Below are 25,205 nucleotides of genomic sequence, written 5' to 3' on the forward strand. Positions count from 1 at the left end.
ATTCAGAATTCTTGCCAATCAAACAAGGAAAAAGTAATCTTCTAAGTGGTTATCTCTAGTATTTTCTGAAAGACAATCACAATCAGAACAGTCCCTTTATAGATTCTCAAATTCTAACCTTGAATGTGACATCTGGGCTTCCTGTGGGTGTATGTTCCAAAAAAATTGGAAAGATGCTCCTCTTTAAGAGGTATGGGAATGCTCAGGAAAACTCTCTGAGTTGAAGAGCAGAAATCTGGGTTCTCCTCCGAACTTAACCATTAACTTTCCTGAAGTCTTGGGTGACTTAGCTAGTCCTTAGTTTTCTGTCTCCTGTATGTATGAAGAATTTGGATCAGATGTCTTCCATGGCTTTTCCTTCAGTAGAATACGGTATTTCCAACCCTTTCATATCCTTGGGAAAGGAAAGCCTTTATCTGAAAACAGTTGATTACAGCACAATTGTGTGGCCTGTCTATAGACCATACTTACTGAGCCAAGAAACAAATGAAGATCAAGGAAGAACAGAAGGAGAGAGTACAGCTGCCCATCCTAGCAGACAAGTGCATCCCCATTAGGAACAGATAAGTACATGCACAAGCGCTACAGATGGTGGATGATTAGCACCATCTTCTCAGTGAAAGATAATGCAGCCTACATTTCAATAATGTGAAGTGAATCTGCTGGACTGAGAAGTCCTTACAGAGAGGTTTCCCTTGTGCACTTGACGGAGAGGGTAAAGGAAGGCCGGCTGGAAAATAAGATGTTGACATTTGTTATGAACCAGCTAGGTTTACAGACTTTATCTGAATCCCCTCACAGCAACAATGAGGAGCAATTAATGCACATGTCATTTGCAGGAAACTGAATTTGGAAAGGTTAAGCAACTTAGCAAGTTAAATAGAAACAACAAAACCTGGTGAGACGTGAACTGGGACGCAACCCTTGGCGGAACACCCGAGCTCTTCCCAATAGCACATTATATATTCAGAAAAGGCCACCTCCTTTCAAGTGCATCTATTGTTTTTTTTTTCCCTAATACTCATTTCCCACCCCTATTTATGCACATCTTTTCAGAGCATCAGCCAGAGGTGAAGAGCATGGCTTAGTCCCTGGGGACATGCAAAAGGTCTCCATTTCTCTTTCTTATAAACATCTTTACTCCATAACTGCCTGTTTTGTCCATTGTAGCTTACGCAACACAAGGCCTCACTGTGTTTGTAGAATACTCTTTTTATTGTTGGGGAAGAAATATCTTTAATAGTTCAGAGGCAGGCTGGTGTTGATGCTGGTAGCTGCGTCAGCACAGAGACAGCAACGGCCGCATCATGAAAAGCAATTGCATTTTTGAGAAGCAGCAGCTTTTGCAATCCTCATCTCAAAAAGATCACTTTCAGAATGTGGCATTGGGTGGAAATGGATGCAGTCATCATTTTCAGGGGTTTTGTTGGGCTGTGGCAGCTGGGAGCTCTTTTCTCATCTCCTACAACCCACAGACCCTCACACAAAACAGGAGGTAAAAATGCCATTGTTCTTAAAATAAAACTCGGCTGTGCAGCTACATATTGTAGGGAAATTTTTATGGAAAATAAATGTTTTTATAAAGGAAAAATGGTCACAGGATTTCAAGTAAAAACTAACCTGCCATGGAAAATAGGTGTTTTTCCTTAATAAATAAAAGGGAATAAAAATTCTTACATAGGACCAATAGGCACTATTCCCCTCTGTGACATGACCCATTTTCACCCTTCCAGTTCTATCCCACTGGTCTTGCTCAAATGCCATCTTCTTCAGGAGTCTTCTCATATCCTTTCTGTGAGACATTTTTCCTATTGAACTTCTAATATGGTTTTTTTGTTGTTTTTGTTTTTGTTTTTGTTTTAACCTGAGTACTTCTTTGGTTAGGTATTTCCTTCCTATTTGTACTATGGTTATTTGTGCACAAATTTTGTCTCCCCTGCTCAGTCTGTAAGCTCTTTCAGGAAGGAATTCACAATTTCATTGATTTATATACTCATTAAGCAAATGTGGTTTGATAGTCAGGTGCCAAGAACCATCTAGGCTTTAAGAATACAAATATTGGGGTGCCTAGGTGGCTCAGCTTGGGCAACTGCCTTCAGCTCAGATCATGATCCTGGAGTCCTGGGATCGAGTCCCACATCCCGGGCTCCCAGATCCATGGGGAGTCTGTTTTTCCCTCGGACCTTCTCCCCTCTCATGCTCTCTCTCACTCTCTCTCTCAAATAAATAAATAAAATCTTAAAAAAAAAAAAGGAAAGCAAATTTTGACAAAGTCTATAATAACCAGTCCCTTTTCTCAAGGATCTGACATTCAAGTATGGAAGAGAGACATATAAACATGGATCTAAATGGTGATCAAGGGTAAGCAGGACGCATGTTGAATCCATCATATAAACTTCTCAATGTTTAATACCTTGTCGAATGAGTAAGTAAATGAAGGTTCCACTCTTAAACAGTAGTAAAGGCCCTAAAGAGAAATGAAGGGTATAAACTGGTAGAGAAATGAAAAACCAATGACAGCAGTCCAAATTAAGTATTCCTGTGAACCTAAGCCCTGAATTTTTCTTTATCGGCTCTGTTTCCTCTATGCATGACAAATTTTAAGCAGTTAAGGGTAATCCTAAGGAGGCAGCCAGGTAGGGTACAAAAACACAGCTTTGGAGTCAAAAGAAATAGTATATATAAAAAAGAAAATATTAGACAGTCTGTGATAAGTGGTGATTGAAGATGCAGATACTAAATGCTACTGGAAACAATAAATCTGACATTATTCAGGAGAAACTTGATGGCAAATAAGAAATGAGAAAAAGGTCTAATGCATATGGAGAAAAGCCCAGATATGGGCCATGTTACCCAAAGGTACAAAGAAGGACTATGGAAAATGTGGTGTTTCTTAGTTTCATAGTTGAAGATTCCTGCCTGGTCATATTCTGGCCTGGTAATATTTTGATGCTAAATAGTAAAATGCTATCTACATTGTTTTATACATTTCTTACAATATTTTCTCCTGTTAACTGGTTCTTCTTCTTCAATATTGTTTAATTCCTTAGGCTACGTGATCCCATACCATCTTTGTTTTCTTCCTATTTCCGTAACTGACCAGTTTATCTTTGTAGGATGTCCTCCTCCGACCTCCAAATGTCGGTATTCTCCAAAGTTTAGTTCTTGGCTTTGCATATGAACTATCAAAAATACATATATATCATCACCTGAAATCACACTGTCATCCTTGAAATCAACATACAGTTCTATCAACATGGTTATCTAATTTTTATTTTCAACTATCATTTCCTCCTTGAATTCAACTTCTATTTTACCAGAGTTTTAAGTACATTTATTCCTTGATCCACAGTCTTTTATCAGACTTCGTGATCCACCTGTTCGTCACTTTTTTCCTTTCACCAAGACAGTAATCATCATCAGAACTCCACTGTCCCATATCTTCCAGGGCTTAAAAACTTTTTTTCCCATAAAACAGCCCCCCCCACATCAGATTCCTCACTTCTACTGATTGTAATATCATTCTCCCTGTCTTCCCAGTTTACAATTTCAGGCATATTTTATTTCTGCCTCTTTCTATCTTATGCCTGGTTGCTGGAATGATTATTCTGAAAGTCTTCTTTCATAATGTCTCTGGCACTAGGAACAATATAGAAAAACTATTTTTTGAGCAAAAGTAATCAGACACACACACACACACATACACAAAAACTACTTATTACCACACCATCTCTCTCTCATTGCCTCCTGCTTCATTCAGTTATGTTTCCTCATACATGGGTCTTTGGGTAGTTATCATTCCCCATATCTCTAATCTCTGGCTTCTCCTAAATAGTGAGCACTTTTTCGGTCTGATTATTTTCCTTAAAAACACACATTTAATAAACCCAGCCTCTTTACAATTACTCAGTAACTTGATGCTATCCAATAGAAATACTAATCAAATCACAAATGGGAGCTATGTGTGTAATTTAAATTTTCTGGTAGCCACATCAAAAAATGTAAAAACAAAAGAGGTAGAAATAATTTTCATAATAGCATCATTATATTTAACCCACTATATGCCAAATATGATCATTTCAACGTGGGATAATTGATAATAATGGGATATTTTACTTTCAGTCATACTGAGTCTGAAATCACACATCTCAATTCAGACGAACCATGTTTAAGGGACTCAAAATCTGTGTGTAGCTAGCTAGTGCATGTGTAGCTATGTGTAGCTACCATAATGGACATGCAACTCTGCAGTATACCTTGTGCCTCTCATTTACATTCTTTGCTTATGCGCTCAGTCTTATGTCCCTCCTTTTTTTCAACATAATGAAATCCTGATACTATCTCAAGGCTCTCCCAGCTGAAGTTCTAACTCTCCTGGGTAGATTTCCCTAACCACCACATGACTATGATCTCATCTCATGAGATGTAATAGCTATACCACACAGCTGGCATGTCCTATGTCTGCCTTTTGTAATTAACGCATGAGAACTGCATCATGGACCAATTGTCAGTATCCTGAGGGCTGATACTTCTCTCTGTCCCTTATATCACTTAGTAGAGTGCCTTTCTAGAGAAGACACAGTAAATATTTGTCAATGGAGTGATGATAATAAAGTGTTACAGTAATTTTAGTATATAAATAGACTTTATTAATCACCAGTCTTGTATTATTTACCAAATGGCTGTGATACCACACTATACTATCAGTGATTTCATTATAAGGTGAACTTTATAGGTTTCAGTGAAGATTTATTTTCCAAACTGTAACAGTCATTCTTGTTTTAGGATAAATGAAATGTGAGAAACAGTATAACCTACAGTAAATGGAAAGTCAAATAAAACTAGTATAATTTTAGCTGTGTGATTTATTTGTATATGGAGTGATGAGAATATTGATAGTTGAAAAATACTGAACATAATAGCATCATGGAAGATATAATTTAGTGAGCTCCAACAAATATTGTCTGATTATCTTATCAGTGTGGAGGAATTCTTGGAAACAAATTTAGAAGATTCAATAAAAGAGTATGTTGGAAAAAGTGATTTGATAAGGGATCTCCAACATCAATTTTTGTAGGGAGGTTTTGTACAATTACTCCACGGACAGGTTTAAAGCCTGTAGCAAATGTTTAATCTGGGAATAGTAGATCCAATGGCAGACTATATGTTTGCATATACAGTGGCTGCTTGATGAGATTTCACACAAAGAATTACTGAGTAAAGTAATGAATCCTGGTATAGAGGGTTAAAGAAGCTGAATCTGGGTAATATTTTCTTTATTATGAGGGATTTGTTTATATTACTATCGTTTCATATAAGATAAACTACAAGTAGGCCAAATGGTGTTTAGTTTGAAGGGCATGGCTCATTAACATATTACAAAATCTTAAGGTTAAGTTAGACAAAGCAAATCTTGGAGAAAGTGTAAAAGAAGTGAACTCTGTATTTAGAAGGCACTCAAAGGCTACCATTGCCAAATACTCTCTTGTCCCTTCAGGGCTGCTAACTCCCAGGTATTACTCACACCACCTCCAGTTTATGTGACAAGATTTTTCAGATGTACTCTGATTTTACTGAGAACTTTTGAAACTTAAAGATTTCAAGATACAAATACATGGTATAAAGACTGTCATTAGGGAAACTAATCTGGCTGAAAGCCCCACATCAATTCTTAATATTATACTATAATCTTCCTGCAAAATAAAACTGTTGCTAAAGTCCAAACTCATAATATTTACAAGAATAGTTTAGAAAAAAATTGCTTCCTAAACTCAATCAATATTTTTGCAACTCCTAGATGACTACAAATAAAAATTATAGTATTTGTACTGTGCATATGCATCTGTAAGGATTTGTTGTTCATATAATGGTTGGTATCAAATAGATAAAACCTACAAAAGGCATGGAGTTGTATATATATTTATTCTTCTTATAACTAAGGTTGGTTGTTTATTTATTTTACATTTTATTTTATTTAAATTCAATTAATAAATATATAATGTATTATTAGTGATCGGAGGGGTCATTGTTTATTTAGCTGCAGGCAAAAAATGCTATATGGGGGGCAAGGGAAATCCAATCATATCCTGGTTGACAGTTACGTTTGGTCAATCCATCTGGAATAGTGGGGGGTGTGAGTAGTACATGAGATGGACAAGATATATACCAAAAGCTATGCAGGAAAGCTGAGGTGTAACCTGAAAAAGTGATGGGAAGAACACAGTAGGTGACAAATCCAATGGTAGAGAGTGGATTATCCACTCAAGGGAACAAACCATAAATGAGAAAGAGAAATGGATGCTCAAGCAGATAAGGGATCAAACCAGCAAAAGGTGTAGTTTAGAAGATAAGAAGAAATGAAACAAGATGGGATTGGGAGGGAGACAAACCATAAGTGACTCTTAATCTCACAAAACAAACTGAGGGTTGCTGGGGGGAGGGGGTGTGGGAGAAGGGGGTGGGATTATGGACACTGGGGAGGGTATGTGCTTTGGTGAGTGCTGTGAAGTGTGTAAACCTGGCGATTCACAGACCTGTACCCCTGAGGATAAAAATATATGTTTATAAAAAATTAAAAATTAAAAAAAAAAGAAGAAGATAAGTACTGGAAAGGGACAGTCCTTCCAAGAATGTCAATTGAAGTTTTTGTTTGGTTGTTTGTTTTATTTTTTTGGCAGATAGGGCTAACATATATGAGTAGTAAGAGAGATGCATTTAAAGAAAAGGGATGTGGGGAATGGGATAAGTAGAAAATGGGAAAGCTATAAAGATGTCTGTTAATTATAGCTAGTATTAAAATAAAGCAGTTGAGAATTTCAGAAATCTAATTCCTAAATAAATCTACTGAGTCTTGTAAATGCTTCTTCAGCACTAAAATCAATGCAGAAAATTGGCACAAGCCTATGAAAAGAAATATGAACAAAAATCAAGAACAATAATCAGCTTTCAGTTTTGGAGGTGAAAAACTGTCATCATTACAGGCAGCAACAAAACAGAGAGAAAATAAAACTGTTCCTGTCTGAACAGGAAACCAGACTCAGTAGCTGGCTTGCAGTATAATATTTAGGCCAAAAACAAAAAACAAAAGATACAGTTTCCTAAACTATTGAATTAATAATGAACTTGACCTTTGTGGCTTCCTCCTGTTCCTCCTTTTCATTCTCCTCCTCCTCCTCCTTCATTGTCATCAGCATCATCAGCATCATAATAGCTCTCTCATACCTTACCATAGCCAACTCCTTGTCATGACTTTACAAAGCCTTATATAATCTATGATCTGGCCTAAGCTTCCTCTCCCACCCTTGTAACACCAGGTTTTTCCTGGGTCGCTATGCTGTAACCACGCTGGGCACCTTTGTGGTCTTTAAATGCTAAAGTTTGTTCCTATGCCAGAGTCTTTGCACATACATGTCCTTTCGAGATGTCCTCACTTCTTTCTCTTTGCATGGCTGTCCCTTCTGTTATTCATGTCTGAGCTCATATTATCACCTTTCAACAGATTTTTCTGACTGCCCTATTCAGCATTACCCAGACATATAGTCTGTATCAGAGCAGAAACCTTGACTTTTTCTTTTCCAAACTGTAATTTCTAGTGTCTGGAACTTATGGTAGATGTTCACAAACACGTGCTAAATAAATCAATGAATGAGTTCAGTATTAAGTGATGAAATCCATCGTATTTTTGAAACTCAGCCATGAAAGATAAGTGTCATCTCCTTTTTTATATTTATTTTACTGAAAAGGAAACTGACTACTCTTAGTTGAGTTGCCATGATCATATGGCAAGTAAATATGTTACAAAACTTTTTTTTTTTTTGCTTGCTACAATATCTTCCTTATCTATCCCCAGATTATTGTGAGAATCACATAAGATAGCAAGAAAATTTTAAAACACTATAGTAATGTGAAGTATTTTATTTCAGCTCTCATAGATATGACATACTTATTTGCTAATCACTAATGAACATCAGCTGATTTATAATCTTAGAGTTGCATAAATTCCTAATTTTCTTGTTTTTATCATGAAATAAAACTGCCCCAGAATCTAGAGAATATTACAATAAGATTAACTACTGACCTCAAAGGAGTCACCTTCTTTGTAATGATGTCAATACCTACCTCAAAGAAGTCACATTCTATGTAATGGCATCAAAACTAGGACAAAGCACCAGGCACTCTAGGTGAGCAAAGAAAACCTTACACAAAGATGAGGCTGGCTTTTGTCTTAACCTTTGCCACACAAGTAAGTCCTACCACTTGGGTAATATGTCAGGAAAAATTTAGTTTCAGTTCAGTTTCAAGAGAAGAGAAAGTAAAACATAACCAACATAATAGCATATAAAAACACATTGAGGGGGAGGAGTCAAGATGGCGGAGAAATAGCAGGCTGAGACTACTTCAGCTAGCCGGAGATCAGCTAGATAGCTTATCTAAAGTTTGCAAACACCTGAAAATCCATCGGCAGATCGAAGAGAAGAAGAACAGCAATTCTGGAAACAGAAAAACAACCACTTTCTGAAAGGTAGGACCGGCGGAGAAGTGAATCCAAAGCAACGGGAAGATAGACCCCAGGGGGAGGGGCCGGCTCCTGGCAAGCGGCGGAGCAACAGCGCACAAAATCAGGACTTTTAAAAGTCTGTTCCGCTGAGGGACATCGCTCCAGAGGCTAAACCGGGGCAAACCCCACGCGGGGTCAACGTAGCCTCAGGTCCCACAGGGTCACAGAAGGATCGGGGGTGTCTGAGTGTCGCAGAGCTTGCAGGTATTGGAACGGGAAAGCCGGCTACAGAGACAGAGCCGACAGTAAGCTCACAGCTCGGTGTTACCTTGAACCGGCCGCAGGCTCGGTGAGCTCGGAGCGCAGCCGGAGGTCAGGCAGACGGGAGTAACTGGGCGCTGTTCTCTGAGGGCGCACTGAGGAGTGGGGCCCTGGGCTCTCGGCTCCTCTGGGCCGGAGACCAGGAGGCCGCCATTTGTATTCGCGTATTCTGGAACTCTATGGAAAGCCCTCAGGGAACAAAAGCTCCTGAAAGCAAACCCGAGCAATTACTCACCCTGGCCCCCAGTAAGGGCAGTGCAATTCCGCCTGGGGCAAAGACACTTGAGAATCACTACAACAGGCCCCTTCCCCAGAAGATCAACAAGAAATCCAGCCGAGACCAAGTTCACCTACCAAGGAGTGCGGTTTCAATACCAAGGAGAGCAGCAGAATTCCAGACGAGGAGAAAGCAAAGCACGGAACTCATGGCTTTTTCCCTGTGATTTTTTTTAGTCTTGCAGTTAATTTAATTTTTTTCTTTTTCATCTTTTGTTTTTTTTCTCGCCTTCTGGTAAAATATTTTGTTAACTTTTACCTTTTTCTTTTTTAACGTCTTTTAACTAGTTTATCTAATATATATATTTTTACTTTTTTATATTTTTCTTATTTGTTTTCTTTTTTTTTTAATTCTTTTCTTTTCTTTTTTCTTTTTTTTTCTTTCTTACTTTTTGAACCTCTTTTTATCCCCTTTTTCCCCCCTCACGATTTGGGATCTCTTTTAATTTGGTTAAAGCATATTTTCCTGGGGTTGTTGCCACCCTTTTAGTATTTTACTTGCTCCTTCATATACTCTTATCTGGACAAAATGACAAGACGGAAAAACTCAACACAAAAAAAAGAACAAGAGGCAGTACCGAAGGCTAGGGACCTAATCAATACAGACATTGGTAATATGTCAGATATAGAGTTCAGAATGACAATTCTCAAGGTTCTAGCTGGGCTCGAAAAAGGCATGGAAGATATTAGAGAAACCCTCTCGAGAGATATAAAAGCCCTTTCTGGAGAAATAAAAGAACTAAAATCTAACCAAGTTGAAATCAAAAAAGCTATTAATGAGGTGCAATCAAAAATAGAGGTTCTCACTGCTAGGATAAATGAAGCAGAAGAAAGAATTAGTGGTATAGAAGAACAAATGACAGAGAATAAAGAAGCTGAGCAAAAGAGGGACAAACAGCTACTGGACCACGAGGGGAGAATTCGAGAGATAAGTGACACCATAAGATGAAACAACATTAAAATAATTGGGATTCCAGAAGAAGAAGAAAGAGAGAGGGGAGCAGAAGGTATACTGCAGAGAATTATTGGGGAGAATTTCCCCAATATGGCAAAGGGAACGAGCATCAAAATTCAGGAGGTTCAGAGAACGCCCCTCAAAATCAATAAGAATAGGCCCACACCCCGTCACCTAATAGTAAAATTTACAAGTCTCAGTGACAAAGAGAAAATCCTGAAAGCAGCCCGGGAAGAGAAGTCTGTAACATACAATGGTAAAAATATTAGATTGGTAGCTGACTTATCCACAGAGACCTGGCAGGCCAGAAAGAGCTGGCATGATATTTTCAGAGCACTAAACGAGAAAAACATGCAGCCAAGAATATTATATCCAGCTAGGCTATCATTGAAAATAGAAGGAGAGATTAAAAGCTTCCAGGACAAACAAAAACTGAAAGAATTTGCAAACACCAAAGCAGCTCTACAGGAAATCTTGAAAGGGGTCCTCTAAGCAAAGAGAGAGCCTACAAGTGGTAGATCAGAAAGGAACAGAGACCATATACAGTAACAGTCACCTTACAGGCAATACAATGGCACTAAATTCATATCTCTCAATAGCTACCCTGAATGTTAATGGGCTAAATGCCCCTGTCAAAAGACACAGGGTATCAGAATGGATAAAAAAACAAAACCCATCTATATGTTGCCTCCAAGAAACCCATTTTAAGCCCGAAGACACCTCCAGATTTAAAGTGAGGGGGTGGAAAAGAATTTACCATGCTAATGGACATCAGAAGAAAGCAGGAGTGGCAATCCTTATATCACATCAATTAGATTTTAAGCCAAAGACTATAATAAGAGATGAGGAAGGACACTATATCATACTCAAAGGGTCTGTCCAACAAGAAGATCTAACAATTTTAAATATCTATGCCCCCAACGTGGGAGCAGCCAACTATATAAACCAATTAATAACAAAATCAAAGAAACACATCCACAATAATACAATAATAGTAGGGGACTTTAACACTCCCCTCACTGAAATGGACAGATCATCCAAGCAAAAGATCAGCAAGGAAATAAAGGCCTTAAACGACACACTGGACCAGATGGACATCACAGGTATATTCAGAACATTTCATCCCAAAGCAACAGAATACACATTCTTCTCTAGTGCACATGGAACATTCTCCAGAATAGATCACATCCTCGGTCCTAAATCAGGACTCAACCGGTATCAAAAGATTGGGATCATTCCCTGCATATTTTCAGACCACAATGCTCTAAAGCTAGAACTCAACCACAAAAGGAAGTTTGAAAAGAACCCAAATACATGGAGACTAAACAGCATCCTTCTAAAGAATGAATGGGTCAACCAGGAAATTAAAAAAGAATTGAAATAAATCATGGAAACAAATGATAATGAAAATACAACGGTTCAAAATCTGTGGGACACAACAAAGGCAGTCCTGAGAGGAAAATATATAGCGGTACAAGCGTTTCTCAAGAAACAAGAAAGGTCTCAGGTACACAACCTAACCCTACACCTAAAGAAGCTGTAGAAAGAACAAGAAAGAAACCCCAAGCCAAGTAGGAGAAGAGAAATCATAAAGATCAGAGCAGAAATCAATGAAATAGAAACCAAAAAAAAAACAATAGAACAAATCAACGAAACTGGGAGCTGGTTCTTTGAAAGAATTAATAAAATTGATAAACCCCTGGCCAGACTTATCAAAAAGAAAAGAGAAAGGACACAAATAAATAAAATCATGAATGAAAGAGGAGCGATCACAACTAACACCAAAGAAATACAAACTATTATAAGGACATACTATGAGCAACTCTATGCCAATAAATTTGACAATCTGGAAGAAATGGATGCATTCCTAGAAACATATAAACTACCACAACTGAACCAGGAAGAAATAGAAAGCCTGAACAGACCCATAACCAGGAAGGAGATTGAAACAGTCATTAAAAATCTACAAACTAACAAAAGCCCAGGGCCAGACGGCTTCCCAGGGGAATTCTACCAAAAATTTAAAGAAGAACTAATTCCTATTCTCCTGAAACTGTTCCAAAAAATAGAAATGGAAGGAAAACTTCCAAACTCATTTTATGAGGCTAGCATCACCTTGATCCCCAAATCAGACAAGGATCCCATCAAAACAGAGAACTACAGACCGATATCCTTGATGAACACAGATGCCAAAATACTCAACAAAATACTAGCCAATAGGATTCAACAGTACATTAAAAGGATTATTCACCACGACCAAGGGGATTTATTCCAGAGCTGCAAGGTTGGTTCAACATCCGCAAATCAGTCAATGTGATACAACACATCAATAAAAGAAAGAACAAGAACCATATGATACTCTCAATAGATGCTAAAAAAGCATTTGACAAAGTACAACATCCCTTCCTGATCAAAACTCTTCAAAGTGTAGGGATAGAGGGCACATACCTCAATATCATCAAAGCCATCTATGAAAAACCCACCGCAAATATCATTCTCAATGGAGAAAAACTGAAAGCTTTTCCGCTAAGGTCAGGAACACGGCAGGGATGTCCATTATCACCACTGCTATTCAATATAGTACTAGAGGTCCTAGCCTCAGCAATCAGACAACAAAAGGAAATTAAAGGCATCCAAATCGGCAAAGAAGAAGTCAAATTATCACTCTTCACAGATGATATGATACTATATGTGGAAAACCCAGAAGACTCCACTCCAAAACTGCTAGAACTTATACAGGAATTCAGTAAAGTGTCAGGATATAAAATCAATGCACAGAAATCAGTTGCATTTCTCTACACCAACAGCAAGACAGAAGAAAGAGAAATTAAGGAGTCAATCCATTTACAATTGCACCCAAAACCATAAGATACCTAGGAATAAACCTAACCAAAGAGGCACAGAATCTATACTCAGATAACTATAAAGTAGTCATGAAAGAAATTGAGGAAGACACAAAGAAATGGAACAATGTTCCATGCTCCTGGATTGGAAGAATAAATATTGTGAAAATGTCTATGCTACCTAAAGCAATCTACACATTTAATGCAATTCCTATCCAAGTACCATCCATCTTTTTCAAAGAAATGGAACAAATAATTCTAAAATTTATATGGAACCAAAAAAGACCTTGAATAGCCAAAGGGATATTGAAAAAGAAAGCCAATGTTGGTGGCATCACAATTCCGGACTTCAAGCTCTATTACAAAGCTGTCATCATCAAGACAGCATGGTACTGGCACAAAAACAGACACATAGATCAATGGAACAGAATAGAGAGCCCAGAAATAGACCCTCAACTCTACAGTCAACTAATCTTCGACAAAGCAGGAAAGAATGTCCAATGGAAAAAAGACAGCCTCTTCAATAAATTGTGCTGGGAAAATTGGACAGCCACATGCAGAAAAATGAAATTGAACCATTTCCTTACACCACACACAAAAATAGACTCCAAATGGATGAAGGACCTGAATGTGCGAAAGGAATCCATCAAAATCCTTGAGGAGAACACAGGCAGCAACCTCTTCGACCTCAGCCGCAGCAACATCTTCCTAGGAACAACGCCAAAGGCAAGGGAAGCAAGGGCAAAAATGAACTATTGGGATTTCATCAAGATCAAAAGCTTTTGCACAGCAAAGGAAACAGTTAACAAAATCAAAAGACAACTGACAGAATGGGAGAAGATATTTGCAAACGACATATCAGATAAAGGACTCGTGTCCAGAATCTAACTCAACACCCAAAGAACAAATAATCCAATCAAGAAATGGGCAGAGGACATGAACAGAGATTTCTGCAAAGAAGACATCCAGATGGCCAACAGACACATGAAAAAGTGCTCCATATCACTCGGCATCAGGGAAATACAAATCAAAACCACAATGAGATATCACCTCACACCAGTCAGAATGGCTAAAATCAACAAGTCAGGAAATGACAGATGCTGGCAAGGATGCTGAGAAAGGGGAACCCTCCTACACTTTTGGTGGGAATGTAAGCTGGTGCAGCCACTCTGGAAAACAGCATGGAGGTTCCTCAAAATGTTGAAAGTAGAACTGCCCTATGATCCAGCAATTGCACTACTGAGTATTTACCCTAAAGATACAAACGTGCACCCAAATGTGCACCCAAAGGGGCACGTGCACCCGAATGTTTATAGCAGCAATGTCCACAATAGCCAAACTATGGATAGAACCTAGATGTCCATCAACAGATGAATGGATCAAGAAGATGTGGTATATATACACAATGGAATACTATGCAGCCATCAAATGAAATGAAATCTTGCCATTTGCGACAACATGGATGGAACTAGAGCATATCATGCTTAGCGAAATAAGTCAAGCAGAGAAAGACAACTATCATATGATCTCCCTGATATGAGGAAGTGGTGATGCAACATGGGGGCTTAAGTGGGTAGGAGAAGAATCAATGAAACAAGATGGGATTGGGAGGGAGACAAACCATAAGTGACTCTTAATCTCACAAAACAAACTGAGGGTTGCTGGGGGGAGGGGGTTTGGGAGAAGGGGGTGGGATTATGGACATTGGGGAGGGTATGTGCTTTGGTGAGTGCTGTGAAGTGTGTAAACCTGGTGATTCACAGACCAGTACCCCTGGGGATAAAAGTATATGTTTATAAAAAATAAAAAACTAAAAAAATTTAAAAAAAAAACACATTGATGTAAACAATCTAAAATTTTTTGCAAGAGACTAAACAGCAATAAAATAAATTCAACTTTGATTCAAATTTGAATGACTATGGGGTAATAAAAATGGAGCATAAAATTGAACTTACTTAAATTCATTCATCTACTTATAATCGCTTTTGTATCTCAGTAAATGAAGAAAGCTGTTTCTCTTGGTTTATAGGATGAATCTTGGCATATGTTAATCCTAGAAACATTGAAAGTCATCATTGGTCTTCTTAGTCAGATTTTTATGTTTTTAGTTAATACTTTAATATGTAAAGAAGTTAAATAATTATACTAAAAACATATGCTCTAATAGATAACAATGAATTATAATCAGCATTTCAGAAACTAATAAATACAAATAAAACACGTGAAAATTTTGTCAACTCATTTGGTAACCGAAGAGATATATTAAAACAATAAATGATGTAATTTTATTTATAAAATTGACAAAAACATAAAATTCAAATATGACAGTATCTACTATCACCTTCATTATGAAGAAGGAGGTACTCTCCTATGGAGTGCAATTTGGCAACTGGTATTATAAAATTTGTAACTTGATATGCAGGCTTGACTGAACCCAGCATTCATCCTAGGAAATAATCATGATTCATGCAAATATATAGCCTTGAGAATATTTATCACAGGGCTGCTTATATAAGAAAAAAGAACTGACCAGAGCCTTTGTGATGGGTCTTTCAAATTATGTTTCATCTATAAAATTAAAATTTAAGATAGCTATACAGTACCTTAAAATGTTGCAGAAAAACAACTCCTATTACTTAAAAATATTCATAGGAAAGTAGCAAAAAACAGGAGCAACAAGATGTCATTATTGAACTTATAAGCTATATAATTGGACATAAAACAAACTAGCGTTTATATACCAAAAAGTCAACAGCAGTTGTCTCTTGGTGAAAGAATTATGAATGATTTCTGTTTTCTGTTTTTTCACCAATGTTTTTTGTTTATTCTCAAGAGTGAATACTGAATTATTTTTATAAAAATAAATTAAAAACCAAATAGTTATTAAATTATGAGTAATAATTTAATCATGAACAAAGATGAGACAATGAAAAATTGGGCAATATCACACAACACTGAGAAAAGAATAAATAATAATTTAGAAGAGGGCCTAGGTGGTTCAGTCGATATTGGCTCAGGTCATGATCCCAGAGTCCTGGGGTTGAGCCCCATGTCGGGCTTCCTGTTCAGTGGGGAGACTGCTTCTTCGTTTCCCTATGCCTGCCTCTCTGCCTACTTGTGCTCTCTACCTCTCTGTCAAATAAATAAATATTTTTTTAAAAAATTAGAATATTAGAAATATAACTAAGTATAAAGAGAGTGAGGGGAGAGATGGAAGGACTATATTTCAGAAGTATGTTTCAGTCCAAGCAACGTACTGTGAGCAGGTAGTCGACTTTTTATCTTCACTGTGTAGGCCAAAAATTCAGTCAGCAGTGTACAAGATTTTGTTTTAAATGTGTATTTCTTTCATTTACTTTCTTTCATTAATATCTGAAGAGTTGGCATTATTTCTTTCTAGGCTTTGTTAATTACTCGGAAAATTCTAAATGAAATTAAATATAGTACACAAATTAAATCCACTAAGTATTTTTTATGTGTAATACCAGGTGCCACCACTAGCCGTAAAGTCTCATTATTATTACTATAGTGGTGTTATATAGACCAGAGCAGTCTATAGTCTATAGAGCAGTTTATAGTATCTCGCTCTGTAGAAGGCATTTTTCTATACTTTGTAGCACTTATTCTGACCAACACCCTTGAAAGTATTGTATTATTTTCACTTTACAGATGAAGAAACAAAAATCTAGCAAGTTGGGGCACCTGGGTGGCTCAGTGGGCTAAAGCCTCTGTCTTCGGTTCAGGTCATGATTCCAGGGTCCTGGGATCGAACCCCACATCGGGATCTCTGCTAAGTGGGGAGCCTGCTTCCTTCTCTCTCTTTGCCTGCCTCTCTGCCTGATTGTGATCTCTTTCTCTCTGTCAAATAAATAAAACAAATAAATAAATAAAATCTTTAAAATAAAATCTAGCAAGTTTACATGTCTCCCCAACATCCCATCAATGCTCAAAACAAATGGAAACTAACAAAGTCAAGTCCACAATGAACCATTCTTAAACTGAGCATGACATTGAAGAAGACCATCCATACCAGTCCATGAAACTCCTATGTTTTATTTTTCTTTTATAATAATAAACTATAATTCCAAAATTATTCACTCTATTCCTATGATTGATCTACATGAGTATGTAAAAGCTGCTGATTATAGAAATCACAGTACAGAATTTCCATCTACTTTCTGCAAATTATATCACAGTTTTTTCTGCATTCTAAGCACATGTTGCAAAGAGTAAATGTTCAAGTTCTACAAATTATTTTGATTTCTTTTCAAGAAATTTAGCAAAGCACTATTCTTCACTTCCAATTTGATTAAGAAACTATATAGGTGACAAAAGATATATCAAGATTATTTACATCTTTATTTAAAAGATGTACTTTAGGTGAGATGACTATAAATATCTATAACATCCACAAGCCTTTGAGATTAATTTCTGAGGGTTACAGAAGGTGTGGAGAAGGGATAACTGTGTGATGGGTGTTAAGGAGGGCATGTGTTGTGATGAGCACTGTGTGTTATACACAACTAATAAATCATTGAACACTACCTCAAAACCTAATGATGTACTATATGTCAGCTAACTCAACATAATAAAAATAAATAATTAAATAAAAATAAAGACACACAAAAAAATTAAGCTGGAAGCAGATAGATTAATTTACTGAAATATTTTATTTTTATTTTCTATCTACATTGTGGGTTTTTTTTTTTTTAAGATTTTATTTATTTATTTGACAGAGAGAGAGCATAAGCAAGGGTAGCTACAGGCAGAGGGAGAAGCACACTCCCCACTGAGCAGAGACCCCAATGCGAGGCTCAGTCCCAGGACTCTAGGACCATGACCTGAGCCAAAAGCAGCTGCTTAATAGACTGAGCCATCCAGGAGACCCTACCTTGTAGATTTTTAAATATAATGTCAAATTATCCTCAAAGGATCATGAAAAACATAAAAACTAGCCTCTGACTTATTGAGGTCCTTTTTACCCTTGTTCTGGTTATTTGGAGGAAGGAGGGAGGAAATAAGAATCAAGTAGATAAGCCACCTACCATGCTGACTCTGGGTTCCTTTATCTATTCCTTTCAGCATCATTTGCCTCCATTCCATGGCAGTCATCTACTGATCTATCGGCCTGCAATGCTTAAAATTACCTGTGTGGCTCAGACTTTTCCTTTGAATTCTTTTCCTTTGAATTCCTTTGAATTCTTTACCCAACTTAAATTTTTCATTTAGTTGTCTCATAGACATTTCACAAATAATATGTCTAAAATGGACCTCTTCTATTCTCCTCAAATTGAATATATTTCCAATCTTCATACCTCAGGAAAAGCAGCACCATACATCTAGTTACTAAAATCACAGACTTGGCCATCATCCTCCATTCCTTACTCTGCTCTACCTTCCCCTCAGTAAGACTTTTCTTTGTACCTACTAACTCTATTGTCAACCACTACAGCACCTTTAACCTCTATTGCCAGTGTGGTAGTCCAAAATTCCCTAAAGAATTCCATTTCCATTTCCAACCATGCTCTCCCCAGCCTGGTCATCGCACAGCAGTCATATAATCTTTTAAAGCAAAAATTGCAACAATAACAATCTCCGTTAATTTTTCCAATGGGTTAACCATAATTTCAAGTCCTAAATTAAGTTTATATTTTATATGCTTCCATTTCTTTCTTTAGAGCTTTATTAAGGTAGAGTCAACACATAATATACTATACATGTTAAGGCATACAATTTTATGAGTTTTGACATATGTATATGCCTATAAAGCCATCACAACAATCAAGATAACAAATATAGGGGCACCTGGGTGGCTCAGTGGATTAAGCCGCTGCCTTCGGCTCAGGTCATGATCTCAGTGTCCTGGGATCGAGCCCCGCATCGGGCTCTTTGCTGAGTGGGAGCCTGCTTCTCTCTCTCTCTCTCTCTCTGCCTGACTCTCCGCCTACTTGTGATTTCTCTCTCTGTCAAATAAATAAATAAAATCTTAAAAAATAAAAAATAAAAAAAATATTCTTAAAAAAAAAAAAAGATAACAAATATATCCATCACCTCAAACAGTTTATTTATGGCCCTTATTTATGCCTCCTCCCCTCTTCCTTGCCCACATCTAGAGATAATCACTGATCTTATATTACTCAAGATCAGTTTGCATTTTCTAGAAATTTACAGAAATGGATTAATATTTCTACTTGCTTTAGCTACTCATATGGATTCCTAATTGTTTTCTCCAATTTCACTCTTACAAAATGAAAATAAAAACAAAAACAAAATAGATTTACAGGTTTGATGAAAATCATTGGAAAAATGCCAGCATCGTTGTCCAGTTTTGAGAACAGCTTATGAAACTTCTGAAACCCTATTAAACTTTTATGGACTTGTATGTTTTTCAACCCCAACATAAAATGTACATATACTACTAATAAATATCCACATTTTAATTAAAATTTTAATTAGCCTTTTTCTTAGCCCAGTTGTAAGATATAGATGTTACTCTTTCTTTTTTCGCATTATGATCATACTTCGGAAGATTCTGTATTCTGTTAAAGCAACTGAATGGACTTTTTGTAGGTTTGCCAATAACTAAATTGTAACAAAAGTTTAAGTGCAATGAGTATTACATTTTTACATTACAGTGCAAGTATTTACATTTTGTAAGAATTTTTCACAAACTTTTTCAACAGAAATTTGTTTTATTAATTTAATAATATTTGATGCTTATATTATTCATATAAAATTATGATTGCAAAAACTATTGAATTAATATTCTAAAGTTATCATTCATCTTTCCAGAATAACCATAGCATGTTTTGTTTCTTTCTTTAAAAGAATTATTTTCAATTGCTCTTTACAACAATGAATATGAAAGTAAATGCCAAAATATAACTAATCTTTTTTTTTTAATTTGGTATTTTTTTACTACATATTTAATATAAACATGCATCAGTTAGGTAGCAGTACTTTAATAGCATCATTTTCACAATATTTCAATTGTTGTCACATATTTTCTTTGTTTAGGGAGACATCCAGTAAATAGCCGTGGGATCTAAACAAGTAAGATTTAAAGCATGTTGCTTCCTTTCGTGTTTGGTTTTGTTTGTTTGCCTGACTTTCAAATTTTTTGTTTGTTTTATTACTTCACAGTATTTCCTTATTACTGTTGAGTTGCAGTTTTTTTAGAAACAGGTGAACAATTTTATTATAGAGTATAAGGAATAAAAGTAAATTCTTAACAGTTTGAGATTATTTGGAAACTTAAAAAAACCACCTGAATTTTCTGCATATGGTAGGCAGACAAGAAGACATTACAGATGGGTAAAATTTCAAGCCCAAATATGGGTATATTTTTATAAGAGTGAATATGAATCCATACTGTTAATTTTTACAATGTAATTTTTTTTTTTTACAAAATATATATTGCTATACTTATCTTATACTTACCTCCTGCTTGTCAATAGAATAGGTAAATGAGTGGTTGGTTTGATTTCCCAACCACCTCACACAGACCCATGACTTAGTACCGGAGAGGTAGGGTAATTTGAAATCTACCCTCAACATTGGAAAAAGATGTGTTGGAATGTTGAGGGAAAGAGGTTTCAGTTAATCGTGTTAATAATGGAGGATGAAGGAAAAGAGGTAGAATGATGGTCAAAAGGAAAGCAGATGAGTTAAGAGGAGAATTGCAGATACTAAGAACGAAGAAAGTAGATCACCATTAGAATAAAGAGTGAAAAATAAAAAGATTACATACATGTCATGCCTCATTTGTCTCTATTTGGAAAAACGGAATTTGAGATAGAACAAATTAAGAATAGAGAGCAGATATTAGAACAAGTTAAGAGTAGATATTGGAGAGACAAGGTATGCCCTCAATGCCAAAGGTTGTGCTTGAGAAAAAGGGAAACAGAAAAGAGTAAATGGTAAAACATAGGGGAAGAAAGTTTTATTTTAAACATCTCCTACTTAGTTTCTTGAAGTTAGAACTTAAATGGCTTTAAAATATAAGCATTGAATATTTTTATCTATCTTATTGAAGAAAAAATTCTGAATATTGTATAATTATGGGATCTTTCTAAGAATCCTGCTTTATGCTCAATTTAAGACAGGCTTAAATGAAGAAATTGTTTCTTGATTTGTTTCAAGTTTTCTTATGAGTATTCTAAACTTGTTCTACTCTTGAAATCACTTGACTTCTGAAAAAGGGAAAATTATACATTTAGTGAGGTGAAGTAAGTTATTAAAATGCATTTCTAATTTACAGAAAATATATGTTAAACAATTCAAATTTATAGTCAGAACAGTTCAAATTAGTCCTGCATTCAGAGACACAAAGCCCTAGATTTACCCTATAGTTATTCTGTAATTGCTATTTGCAGGCAACGGAAAGGTTAATAGTGGTACTGATCTCAATCATAATGTACAGATTTACCAAAGAACCTTGTAGAATTGACAACTTTTTTGTCCCAATGCATAAATCATAAAGATTCAGCAGGATAATGTCCTTTGTATTGGCATAATGATATAAAAAAGTAAAAATTCCTTTTTAGCAGTACTTGGGAAATCTGTCTTTAGTTTATGATTGTTGCTGTTGTTCATTGGTTTTTCAGTGGCAATAATGTGTTAGTCATTGATCATCACAATATAAGGTTTCTTCCTATCAGCTGAAGCATCTCGGGGAAAAGATTTTGGTTATTTTTGATCCATTATGCATAAAGTTATCACTCGCAGTCCACCATCCATTATTTTTCATAACTATAGAGCAGAGCTCAATGGTGATAGAATAGAAAGTTCCCATTGATTCTGATTCCCATTGATTCTGATTCTGATAGGCAAAAATCCCAACATCACCATGAAGATCCACTTAATCAATCTGGGCCTTAATGTTTTCATGTTCAAATAAGGGTAATACAACCTATTCCTTGGTTACTATCACATTTGAACAGGTCATCAATCTAAAAGTGTTTTGAACGTGGTCATCATTAGTTGGTGAGGCATGGGTTCAAGCAACCTAGAAGTTCCTGTCCAAAAGTCCATGAGCCATACAAACAACTCTGCAAGGTCATTGCAGATGTTTGTACTCATAATTCAACTTAATCATTACAAAAATTATTTGGGGGCTAAATCGACCTATCATTTAAAAAGCTGTAGTCATTATCTTCATGGCTCTATATCTGGAAAACAGGAAGTTTTTCAGTCTCATAAAAATCTCCACCTGCTGTATGATGCCTTACATTCCCCTCTTGGAATAAAAGTAGGACCTTTCTTCTATTTTCATAGCACTAGACAAGGTGGTTTTGCATAATTTCCTCAGATAATTCTTAAATCAATCATGTAAAGAATATCTGATTACCCCTTTTGCAGATGATTCTCAGAAAAACTGAATAATGTGACTGGGTTCAGCCAGATAGAAAAAGGACAGAGTTGCAACTGAGATCCATATACAGCTCCATTATACAGCTCATGTACATTGTGAAACACCCCTCTCTTTCTTAGTGAAATACAGTATTTTCAATACAAATATTAGTGGAAGTAGTATCACAGTGATTTTATCCACATTGGTGTAGAGAAAATGCTTACTGGAAAAATGGAGGGAGAGCAAAAATGATTGATATGTCCCAAGGTTGGGGAGGACTGCTGGAAAGGTAAGTAATTCTTCTCACCAATTCAGTGTTGTGCTTTGAATAAATTCTGCAGGCTGGCATTAGTGATAATTAAAAAAAAAAAATCTTCAATTCTTTCCTACTTAGCCAGCTGACAGCAAATTCCTTCATGCGCCTTTAAGATCCATTCATCAGTATTCTTATGATGGTTTGGCAGAGAGACATCCAAAGTCCTATATTTGTGTCTACTTATTGGCATTCCTTTCCTCATTAACAAAATCCAAAGATCCTCTTTTCTGCATGCCCCTGCTTTCCTGCTGGTGGTACAAAATTTGTGGTTCATTTGAGTTGATCTAAGCATACTTACTGGAGTCAGAGAAGAGGATAATTATTATATACAAATGCACTCCGAATAGTCCCTTTGAGACACCAGCTTCTTGAGCCTCTTTAGGAAAAAAAATTAAAATGAGACTTTTATGTGATTGGTTAATAGTTTAATTGAAAAAAATACATATTTGTTTCTAATTGACCTCACTAAAATAAACCGGTTTTATTTTTGTTTAAGATAAACTGTCCAGGGGCGCCTGGGTGGCTCAGTGGGTTAAGCTGCTGCCTTCGGCTCAGGTCATGATCTCGGGGTCCTGGGATCGAGTCCCACATTGGGCTCTCTGCTCAGCAGGGAGCCTGCTTCCTCCTCTCTCTCTGCCTGCCTCTCTGCCTACTTGTGATCTCTCTCTGTCAAATAAATAAATAAAATCTTAAAAAAAAAGATAAACTGTCCAAAATATTTATACTATTGTACAAAATCAAGAAATAATTTTCCTTCTATTCCTTCATACACACACGCACACTCACATGCACAGACATATACTGATAGACACAATTACACATGCACGGAGACTACAAAATGTAGGCATGCAGAGACTGACTATAACAAGATCATTCCCTCTTTTCAATGAAATAGTCCATATTATTATTATTATTTTAGAATATGTTGAAAAAGTGATTTTGGAGAAAAGTTAAAATGATTGAGCTTTAAATATATTGTACCATTTTTAAATCTTTAATAATCCAAGCCTGTCTAAATACTGTGTTTTAAGTTATCATCGTGCTTCATAAACAAGAGGCTGACTGTGTTTAGAAAAACACTTTCATTGTACTGCTATCACAATACAGATTTCTCTTTCCTCAGATTGTCTCCAGTGTAAACACGCTGCTTGATAAAGATGACAGTAAAGCTAACTTGATTGCTAGGCAGCTGTATTGTTATTACCATAGATAAACACACTTATTTCCTCTTTGGAGTATTCCTAGTAAGGAATTTCTGGACGAGAACAATGTTTTCTTTTGGGTTGATTATGATCTTATTTATTTTAGGTAATCACATATGTATCCTTTATGCTTTTGTAAGACTGGATTTAATGCAGAGAAAAGTTCATAGGGAAAAGGTGAGCTATTAAATGGTGCTTTTCAGGACATGATTAGAAACAGGAATCTTTTTATTGGAGTCTTATACAAAAGGAGGAATCAAAATGGTACAACATAAGCATGTTTCTATCTAGATTGTGAAACCTAAGTGTTATCTTGGGATCATGAGGGAGTTTTGTTTACAATATCAACTTTGCTTATGAAACTCAAATAAATGCCTCCAGGAAGAAATGAGGTAAAAATAATGGACCAAAATGGTTGTTTAGTTTGCCTGGCTACCTCTTTATTTTGAAAGAGAGTTATTGCTCCCCTGTGAATCTTATACAAAACTTACAATTCACTTACTATAGAAAAATGTTCATTATCTGTAACAAAACTACTGATTATGAGGATCAGCAGGCATCAAGAGGGCAAAAGTGCAGCAGCAGAGTTCAGGGGTGTAGGAAGCCCTCTGGGTGCTCAGTCTCTGTGAGGCTGGTTAAACCATAAGGTACACCTGACAGGGATCATGTTACCTAGGTGCTGTGGCTTGTACCTTGACACTTTCAGATAACTAAAGTGCCTTGAGTGTGTTTTTGTGATGGGAAGGAAGGGTTGATTTAGTGGGACCCCACTAATGGAACTAATGCTGACAATGGCACCTTGACCACACTATGAAAAAACACAGTGGACAGCTCCCAGGCCTGACACAAACAAGGATTCCCTGAATTGTGATGTCACTTTGAGTACCTGGCTCAGGGTAGAATCGGTGCTGTCTACAGTACCCATATAGTACCCATGCTACTAATACTCGGATAATCTCTTAGAGCCACATATTTACACCTGGGGGGAAAAATCAGTATCCAAAAGAACGATTTCAGAATAGCAAATTAACTGGCCTCCAGTACCATCTACAATGCAGCAGGGAAAAGAAGAAAAGGAGGCTTGTTGCTTGTGCCCTTTGGGGCAGTAAAAAACTCATTATTCATTTGACATGGACGGTTACCAAACATAGAAGTGAGTAAAGATCCTTCCATATTTGAAGACTATTATTAGTTCTATCTTGTGAGTGATCACTTCTGGGCTATCATCAATGATCAATGATAGAACACAGCAACGATGGTGCAGCACTATGGGGTACTCCCACGGCACATTTATTTTCCCCATCACCTTGAGAATGGTTTCCAAGATTAATTCTCGTGTCAATGTCCCTCTATATTAATTATTGTTCCAGAAGCTCTTTATCATATATCAGGGTTTAGCCACCCTTTTGTTACCTAAAGCCTCAGAAATTGAAAACATGAAAG

At 36.5% G+C, this 25,205-nt stretch overlaps 1 protein-coding gene across 5 annotated transcripts in view; it reads left to right on the forward strand.

Annotated features, from left to right (window-relative positions):
• The window catches only part of PTPRD (protein tyrosine phosphatase receptor type D), a 2,315,363-nt gene that overhangs the window by 1,614,660 nt on the left and 675,498 nt on the right, over nucleotides 1–25,205 (forward strand). For 4 of the 5 annotated variants that reach the window (XM_059143037.1, XM_059143036.1, XM_059143035.1 and 1 more), the window contains one exon: nucleotides 19,910–19,945. The exons of the other annotated variant lie outside the window; for it this stretch is intronic. The gene's annotated coding sequence lies outside the window, so the exon portion shown is untranslated. The remainder of the gene's footprint in view (nucleotides 1–19,909; nucleotides 19,946–25,205) is intronic. 5 annotated transcript variants of the gene reach the window in all.

The sequence above is a fragment of the Mustela lutreola genome, chromosome 12, assembly GCF_030435805.1.
Source record: "Mustela lutreola isolate mMusLut2 chromosome 12, mMusLut2.pri, whole genome shotgun sequence".
Lineage (NCBI taxonomy): Eukaryota > Metazoa > Chordata > Mammalia > Carnivora > Mustelidae > Mustela > Mustela lutreola.